Source organism: Mirounga leonina, unplaced genomic scaffold (genome assembly GCF_011800145.1).
Source record: "Mirounga leonina isolate KUSES-001 unplaced genomic scaffold, KU_Mleo_1.0 Mir_129, whole genome shotgun sequence".
Lineage (NCBI taxonomy): Eukaryota > Metazoa > Chordata > Mammalia > Carnivora > Phocidae > Mirounga > Mirounga leonina.
Genome location: NW_023270323.1, coordinates 50,454,459 through 50,463,553, shown reverse-complemented (window position 1 = coordinate 50,463,553; position 9,095 = coordinate 50,454,459). Strand labels below are relative to the sequence as shown.

The 9,095-nt window shown below is 42.2% G+C and overlaps 1 long non-coding RNA gene across 3 annotated transcripts in view; it reads right to left on the bottom strand.

Annotated features, from left to right (window-relative positions):
* Window positions 1-6,997: 6,997 nt before the first annotated feature.
* LOC118010627 overlaps window positions 6,998-9,095 on the bottom strand; it is a 46,385-nt gene continuing 44,287 nt past the window's right edge. Inside the window, exon 5 of one of the 3 annotated variants that reach the window (XR_004679272.1) lies at window positions 6,998-8,096. This is a non-coding gene — a long non-coding RNA (uncharacterized LOC118010627). The remainder of the gene's footprint in view (window positions 8,097-9,095) is intronic. The other 2 variants (XR_004679271.1, XR_004679270.1) reach the window with 2 other exon arrangements.

Sequence of the window (9,095 nt, the reverse complement as noted above, 5' to 3'; positions counted from 1 at the left end):
AAAAAGGGAATATGCAAAATGTTGTGTTTGGCCCACCTTGTAACCATGCATAATTAGGATCGTTTTCAGCACTGAGACGCTTACAGCTGGCCTGATTGGTAGTTGTGCCATGCGGGTTAGAAGTTTTGTCCGTGGATTTGTGAATGTTGCTCCAGGGTAGGTAGGCTCAGTACGTCATAATGCCTGCCTGATGCCAACACTCTTTTCTCCAGTTTTTCATTCTAAGAATGCCCATTCTTAAAATGTAGTATTCAGAATATTACCTAGGGGACCTTTGATACCTCTGGTTGGGTAGTAGGTCTTGGTTCCAATGTCTATGACTACATAAAAATGGTAGGGGGCGCCTGGGTGGCTCAGTCGGTTAAGCGACTGCCTTCGGCTCAGGTCATGATCCTGGAGTCCCGTAATCGAGTCCCACATCGGGCTCCCTGCTCAGCGGGGAGTCTGCTTCTCCCTCTGACCCTCCTCCCTCTCATGCTCTCTGTCTCCCATTCTCTCTTTCAAATAAATAAATAAAATCTTATTTAAAAAAAAATGGTAGGATAAGATTATCCACATACCCTACACCAATCCCACCCCTTTCTAGTATCAATTATTGGTGAGAGGCCCTAGGGAACAAGGTCACGCTGATAGAGAGAATGCAATCAATAATGAAGGGGAAATGCTGAGCTACTGCATGTACTCTACTTGAATCAGAAAAACACACATGCTTCAAAACTGTACTTGGTTTGGCAAGTCTCACAAAGACCAGTTGTGGGCACTCTTCGGTGTTACTGATACGAATATTTTTAGGCGCTCCAAAAACACACAAAATTAAACTCCTATCAAAATCTATATACCGTATGATCACATTACACGTTTCATCATCTAGAAATTCAGTGACCCACTTGAAGGTCTACATAATAAGAAAAATAACTTTAAATAATGTTAGTTTACTGGAGATCTGTTCAGAATCAGATGGATCTGTGTTTGAATGTTATCTTCTCATATTAAACACAATGTGGAAATTATTCTTAGTTTTTTACTCTAGTTTTACATGATAAATTCTTTTTTTTAAAGATTTTATTTGATAGACACAGCGAGAGAGGGAACACAAGCAGGGGGAGTGGGAGAGGGAGAAGCAGGCTTCCCGCCGAGCAGGGAGCCCGATGCGGGGCTCCATCCCAGGACCCTGGGATCATGACCTGAGCCAAAGGCAGGGCCTAACGACTGAGCCACCCAGGCGCCCCTTACATGATGAATTCTAATATGAGCCATTTCAACTCAGTAAAAGAAAGGTTTCCTAGGGACATGCTGAGTAACAATAAATATAATTACCATCGAGTGAAATATACTATAGTCAAAAATTCAAGTGAATTATTCTTAGTTTCCTAGCTATGTCATAAATGGAAATCAAGCTCGTATCTATCTTTTAAATGCTAAAATCATAGGAAACTTCTAAAATTTTAATGCAGTATATCTCTGTTAGAGATACTGACTTATTAATATATTTCAACCTAAATACAAGGGAGATCTTTGATTGCACTATTCTAACCACAAATAAATTGGTGGGTTTTCCAAAAGATGAATATCATCGTTTATTAGAAGCCATAAAAACACTTTTTGAGCTATTCTTTCCACTTGCATTTGAGTTTCAACTATTTCCCTGTGAAAGGCCACACGTTATCATGCAAACGTGTCAGTATTGGTGGACTGGTTGTCTCTTGAGTCATCACGCTACAGTGACGTGGACATTCTGGACACCATGTCTAGACATCTGCTTATTCAGGGAGAACATGGGGCTTCTTGGGACTCTTGCCAGCTCTTGTATTCTCTGCTTAGCCCTAGATGAATCACTGCTGATCCCTAGAGCCACATTTCCCAGTCTTTCAAGTAGGATGACAATCTGCCAACCTTTCCATCTTCTGTTCGAAGTAGCTCTTGGTGCTCAGCAAAAATACCATCTCCAAGGAGTCTTATGGGGTCTAAATAAATGAGGTTGACACGCCCCAGAAGAAGGATGTTGTGTCAATAGACGTGAGGCACTTACTATGATGTAATTGAAGATCCTTATTAAAGTACTACAAATAAGACAGAATGTTTAAGTGCCTAAATAAAGATTGAATGTTCTGCATAGCATCGCTCCTCTGATTGCAAAACTAATACATGTTGGGTTTGGAAAAGACAAAAAAATATAAAGAAGATAATAAAAAACCTTGTCGATAATATCATCGCACAAAAATGATTGAAAATATAACAGAAATATAGAATTAATTGCCCATTTTCCCACAAGAGTAATACTCAAAATAATATACTGATTGTCAAACAAGTATCTTTGTTGAATTAAATGCATTAATATAAATTATCAAAGTGTTTTTCTTCCCTGGCTCTCTGAGAAATGTACCAAGTTTCTGGGAAGAATTTGCTATAATTAGAGGGATTTACATATATATATATATATATATAACTAATATATATACACACACATATTATATATGTATAAGCATGTAACACACACGTATATAAGATTTATAATGCACATATGATATATAGCATATAAAATATATATCACACAAAGTATATATGTGCACATATAAACATACATATAAACACATGCATGTACAGATACACACATGTTGATGCCTATATATACCAATACATGCCAACACATATATGTACCTATACATGCACATATCTTTAAACTAAAGTCTACACTCTTTACCTTTCTCTTAGATCCACCTAGATTCCTTGGCTTGACATCTGAATCCCCATCCTTCTATCATTTTCTCCTATTACCCCTTTGGTCAAGCTGAAACTTTTTTTTTCTAGCTCTTCATGCACTTTCTGACCCCCAAGCCTTTGTTGACCTCATTCTTTCCACCTGCAAGGCACTCTGTCTCTCCTGCTTGAGTCTCTCAGACCATATCATTATGGTGGTTAAGAGCATGAGTTTTGGAATCAGATAGTTTGGTATCAAATTCTGAACCTGCTTCTGGTTATGGGATCTAAACAAATTATTTAACTTCTATTTGTCTTTATTTCCTCATCTAGAAAATAAAGATAATAGTAGTTCTCTCATAGGTTTGTTATGATGATTAAATACATTAAAATATGGAAAGGATGTCCATGCTTGACTCATAGAACGTACTCAGAAAAAGTTTTATAATATTACCCTATTTTACTAATTTTATCAACTATAAATACACACTCATTTTTCACATTGGAACCGGTCGATCCAGAATGCTTCATAAAATCAGTGATGTCTTAAAATTGTTCGGAGTTGAGATGACAGCTGTGTGAGAACCTTCTTTATTTTAAGATTTTTATTTATTTGAGAGAGAGAGCACTACCAGGGGGAGGGGCAGAGGGACAAGCAGATCCCAGCTGAGCAGGGAGCCCAATGCACAGGGAGCTCCATGGAGGGGGTGGGGTGCTTCTAAGACCCTGAAATCATGACCTGAGCGGAAGTCAGGCACTTAACTGACTCAGCCACCCAGGTGCTCCCCGCCCCCCCCCCCCCCACGATCTTCTACTGACACTTTCGGATAGCAATGCTAGCAGGGAAGAGTTTTCGTTGCCACGAAACACAGATCTCTGCAACATGAGAGCGTGGATTCTAGACTCACCCACTGGCTCTGCCACTTCCTGCGTCCTTGGGCAAGCTCTCTCACCTCTCCGAGTCTCTCTCTGCCCATCTGTAAATTGAAAGTTTGTGTCATCATGAATTATGTAATGGCTGTAAGGCACTTAAGCTGGTACATAAAAAAAGACCATAATTATAACTGCAAACAGTTTTTGAGGACTTACTATGTACCAGACATGTAGGAAGTGTGTTCTAAAGGCTTCACATGGCTAAATTTGTTTAATCCTTCCCCCAAATCCCCTGACAGGGTGCTCCTATTCCTACTTTCCAGGCAAGGCAACTGAGACGTGGCGAGGTGAAGTCACCCTTCCAAGGTCCCGCTGCTGCGAGCTGGGCTTCCTAACCCACGTTCCTCGTTTCTATGTCCCTACACCCCGGCTCTGCCCGAGGGAGCAGCTCCAAGTAAAACCGACCTCACAGATGCTCTGTGAAGCCGTTGGAGAGATGGTGTCCCAGGGGGGGCGTCTGTCTGATTCGTGGTGGTAACGGCAGGCCTCACCGCTTACACTCAGTAAACGCTCAACAAAGCTGCAGACTAAGTACTCATTAGCCAGGCCCCTTTAGGGGGATCTTTGGAGAGTTCCCGCAAATCCCAGCAAGGACCAGTGACTGCAGAGTTCATTAAAACTGGAGCCTGTGGAGTGGGCAGCACCCTGAGGTGTTTATCCATCAAAAAAACCAAACATTGTCACAACCCGGGTGCAGCAACTCTTTCCGCCCATGGGTCCTGTCCCCGTGCTTTAATAAACCACCATTTTGCACCAATAAATAAAAAACCAAAACAAAAGACTCTAAAAAAAGAAAGAGCCCTCTTGCTCCAGGCAATGGAAATGTCTTCCTTCGTTAAGAAATGTTAAACATCTCCTTTTGTGGTAAAGCCCCAGCGGGAGACACAACCTCAGCTTGTTTGCCCTCGTGTCCCCGGGCCCATCAGGTGTCCAGGAGGCAGGATGGGCTATGGGGGTCTACAGAGCCTCAACTGGAAAACCAGCCTCAGTGAACAGCCCCCAGCTGAATCCTGGCACAGGGCTCTGTTTCCCTGGAAGCTGGCTCGGTGCTCTTTCCGTTATTCGACTTCCTGGGTTTCCCTTCAAGCCGTGTTGGAGGAAACAGTACAAAAGGGACCCCAGCAGGTAAGGAGCGGGGTGAGGTTGGGAGGAGTATTTTCCCTTTCCATGTGGGGATCCATAGTTGACATAGAAAGCCCCGGCCCTGCCCTGGATTGTGCCCAACAACGGACTGACTTCAGGACTTCAGAACCAGTGAGTCTGGGTTAGCGGGGTGGGGGTGGGGGGCAGCCTAGCCAGGGAGGCGGGCCTGACGGTAGAGACCGCAGGCTTTGCTGGCAGGCCTGGACCTCACGATGGTAGATGCATCCAGCTCAGTGCTTTTTAAATCCGGAGTCCCCGGTCTTGAGTTCATCTATAATTATCTCTATAAAACATTTCTTAGCTTCTGTCATGATCCTCAGCAGAAAAGAAGTCATCAGGCTTCAGTGGGAGATGTTGAATGCATTTTAGTTAGGTGAAAAAACACTTTTCTTTACCCTCCTTCCAACTTACTTATTAAAGCATATGTTCTATAAGGCCGGGAACCCTGTCTTACCTCATTGTCTTCTTAGCACTTGGCACGTAGTAAGCATTCCATAAAATGTTCTTAAATCAATGTGGAATAAAATGACTATAAGTAGGGGGTTCAGCTCTGGTTTGGGGCATGAACATGATTCCCATAGCGGTGGTCCACATGTCTCTGGGCCCCAAGGGTGCCCACTGTCCCTCTCCCCTTCCATCTTGAGCCCACATTCGGCACTGGGATGCATTTCCCCTTTGTACCTTCTGGCCAAAAATCTAACTTTAAAAAGCAAAAAGAGTGGTGGTTTTCATGAGCTGGGGAAGGGCTGAAATAGGTGAAGCATAGGATTTTTTTTTTTAACATCAGTGAAACTATTCTGTATGATACTCTCATGATGAATACACGACACTAGGCCTTTGCCAAAACCCATAGAACTCTACAGCACAAAGAAGGAACCTTCATGCATGCAAATTTTTAAAACACTTTGTAGGACAGGGACTTCTAGGATGGAATGCAGAAGGTGATGAATCAGTCTAATGTACTGCAGGTGTTGGAAACAACGTCATCCCAGAGTCTGGGGGAAAGAGATGCTGACCTAAGTAACTTTGGATGTGAGCAGAGCCTGTAAGACCAAAGGTAGAAGAAACCGCACTCTAGTTGACAAAGTTTTTCCCACAGAGATACAAGCTAACAATTCTGATACCATGACCCATCTGTACCGAAATGGAGCAATTCAGTAAATGGCTGGTTTCTCAGTGTTAGAGTGGGAGTTTAGAGGTAAGCAAGGGGAGGAGACTAGAATCACCCATGTGATAATAGATCAGGGCTCGAGACCTCAGTATAAATGGATGTTTAGCCTAATATATAGATGGTTACATATAGAAATATTTATGGATATGTGTATAGACAGGATAAGGTACACATCTATCTTCTTGTTCTGTCAGCTGAGAGGGCCTAGAAACAATGACCCCCAGGAGCAACAAGCACATCGAGCAGCCAGAACTTGGCTTCTGATACCATTTTCCAATAAATAAACCATGGCTCCTTAGAAAAATTGCTGATTCTAGGATTGGGCAGAAAATAGATAAGATCCAGAAAGTAAGAAAGTGCTAACACACACACACAATTAAGGGATATGTCAAATGGACACAGGAGCCAACTGAAAGAGCTCCCAAAGGTCAAAGCTGGAACAATTTGAGAAACAAAATCAATAAAGTAATATTGCATTATAATCCAAAGAATAAAATGAATATCCATGAGTTCATACTGATGTAAATAAGTGATCAAATAAATAGATAAATGAGGAGAAGAAACAAGTCTCCTGTGCAGAATTCAAAATAATTTATATAGCTAGTTTGCCCTCCAAGAGGCGGAGCCTAACTCCCCATTCTTTAAATGTGGGCTGTGCACAGTGACTTCCTCTCAGAAAATAACTACAGTGGGGAAACCTGACAAACAGGTAATCAAGGTCAACTTCAATAGCAGCAAGCCATGTCGGTCGTATGTTCCTTTGTCATGCTATGATGAGAGTATCATATTACCTCCATAGCCTTCCTTTCAAAAACTCATAATCCCAATCTAATCATGGAAAACATCAGACGAATCCCAATTGGCGTACATTTTACAAAACGCTTGATCAGTACACCTCAACACTCTCAAGGGCATCAGAAACAAGGCAAGTCTGAGAAACCATCACAGCCAAGAGGAGCCTAAGGAGACATAACAACTAAATGTAATGTGGCATCCTGGATGGGATGGGATCCTGGAAGAGAAAAAAAAAAAAAATTTAAGGACATCAGGTAAAAAAACCAAGGAAGTCTAAATAAAGCATGGACTTTAGTTAATAATAAAATACTGATGTTGGTTCATTAATAGTGAAAAGGGCCCTATACTAATGTAAGATATTAGTAACAGGGAAACTGGGTGTGGGATAGGTATATGCCAGCTCTCTGTACTGTTTTCACATCTTGTCTGTAAATCTAAAACTGATCTAAAATAAAAAGGTTATTTGGCAAAAAAGATCTAACTATAATATCAATTTTCTAGATTTTATGGGGAGTCTAGGAAGGTTACATCACACTTTGCAGCTAAGCTTAACCATGCTTCTCCATTCACTACTTCCTCTCCAGATTCTTCTTTCTGTGTCCTCCCAGCTGGGTCTCTTCTCTATTTTCACTGCCCCCAAGCCTCTACTTCCGCTCCAATATAACAGCGTCTAAAAATCCCCAAACACGTCAGGTTTTGTCCTCAGCTTGCACAGTCCACTCAGCAGGACAAATCCCTATATTTAGCTAGACGGCATTCAGACCTTTTTCCTCAAGCACGCTCCTTGGATGGATCCATTCTGCTAAGGTATTCAGTTTAGGGAGATGTTCTAAAAAGGTTTCGTTCTGACTCAGTGTGTGGTTTCCAGAGAAATTCCAAAACAACTCCTAAAGTAAAAAATGTATGTGGAAGAAGCTTCTGGACCTAACCTCAAACAGAGAGACTATGTCCAAAAGCCTACAGGACTAGAGGAGATTTCATGAAGCTCAATTATAATTGTCATAAAAATCACAAATAAAAAAGGAAGGCTCAAAGTGCAAGCACTTCACAAGCTGAGAGGCAAAATCGATGAATGCCAAGAGAACACACACACACAAAAAACAAAGCTAAGGGGAGAAGTTCCCATTGATTTCTAGATTCCCTACCACCAAATTATCTCCTGATGATAGGTGCTGCTTACATAGGGCTGAGTTCTCCTCTGGTGTGGTGATGATTCGTCCAGACTCACCCACTCAGTCTTCTGATTCTTCTGGGTAAACATCAATAAGTCACTTGAAAACGAGCCAAGCAGAGCCAGGAGTGCTGAGGGGACTGTGACCTTGTCCACATTCCCATTATTCTCTACCCACACTGAGTACTGTAGGCAGAGAGGGAAAGACCTAAGTCTTTGAAGGTATTGAATCTTCTAATAAACCACAACAGGAATGCCCTTTAAGAGCTGACTAGCTATTGGTATAAACCAGGGATGCCTGCCAGAAAGAAGAAAAATAACAGCGTAAATGATATTCTTCTTAAAAGAACCCTTATGTGTAAATATGTGTGACTATGTATATGCAAAACCGTAGCGCCCTGCTTTTAAAGTCTTCAGTGTCTTCAGGATATTTTTGTTTTGGGGCACCTGGGTGGCCTCCTCGGTTAATCGTCTGCCTTCAGCTCAGGTCATGATCTTGGGGTCCTGGGATGGAGCCCCGCATTGGGCTCCCTGCTCAGCTGGGAGCCTGCTTCTCCTTCCCCTTCTCCCACTGCCCCTCCCCCTGCTCGTGCTCTCTCTCTCTCACACACACAAAAATAAATAAAATCTTTTTTTAAAAAGGTATTTTTGTTGTAAGAAACAAATATGTAATTTTACTTGATGCTAACCTTATAATAAAGGCTGAGCCATCTGTATTCACATCATTCTCCACATTTGCACACAAACCTCTCTGGCTTCCCTTGAGTTTCCTGGCCTCCCATTATCATGGCCTCAGAAGAAAACAGCGTGAACTGAAGGCAGAGAGGGGGTCAGAGCAGTAGCTAAGAAGGCTTGCAGATCAGGAAGTCAGAGAGCAAGAGTAGAGCTTGCCAGTGGCCAAGGTGGCCACAGCAAGGGCAGAAATTACCCCAGGAGGCAGAAGCTCTATTGATAGGAGGAGGCAGGAGAGGGTTGGAACAGCCCTATTCAAAAATCACTATGAGCCAAGGAAAATCAGGGACCCAGTCCCAACATCTTTAAATCCTAAATTCACACATTGCCCATCCTCAGAAATCCTGATAATTTATTCTACTACTTCTCCTACTACTGCATTACTCATGGAGTAAATGCCAGACTTTGGGAGGTTTTCTAGTATTCATGCATCTTTTTTCTTCAAAGCCTTCA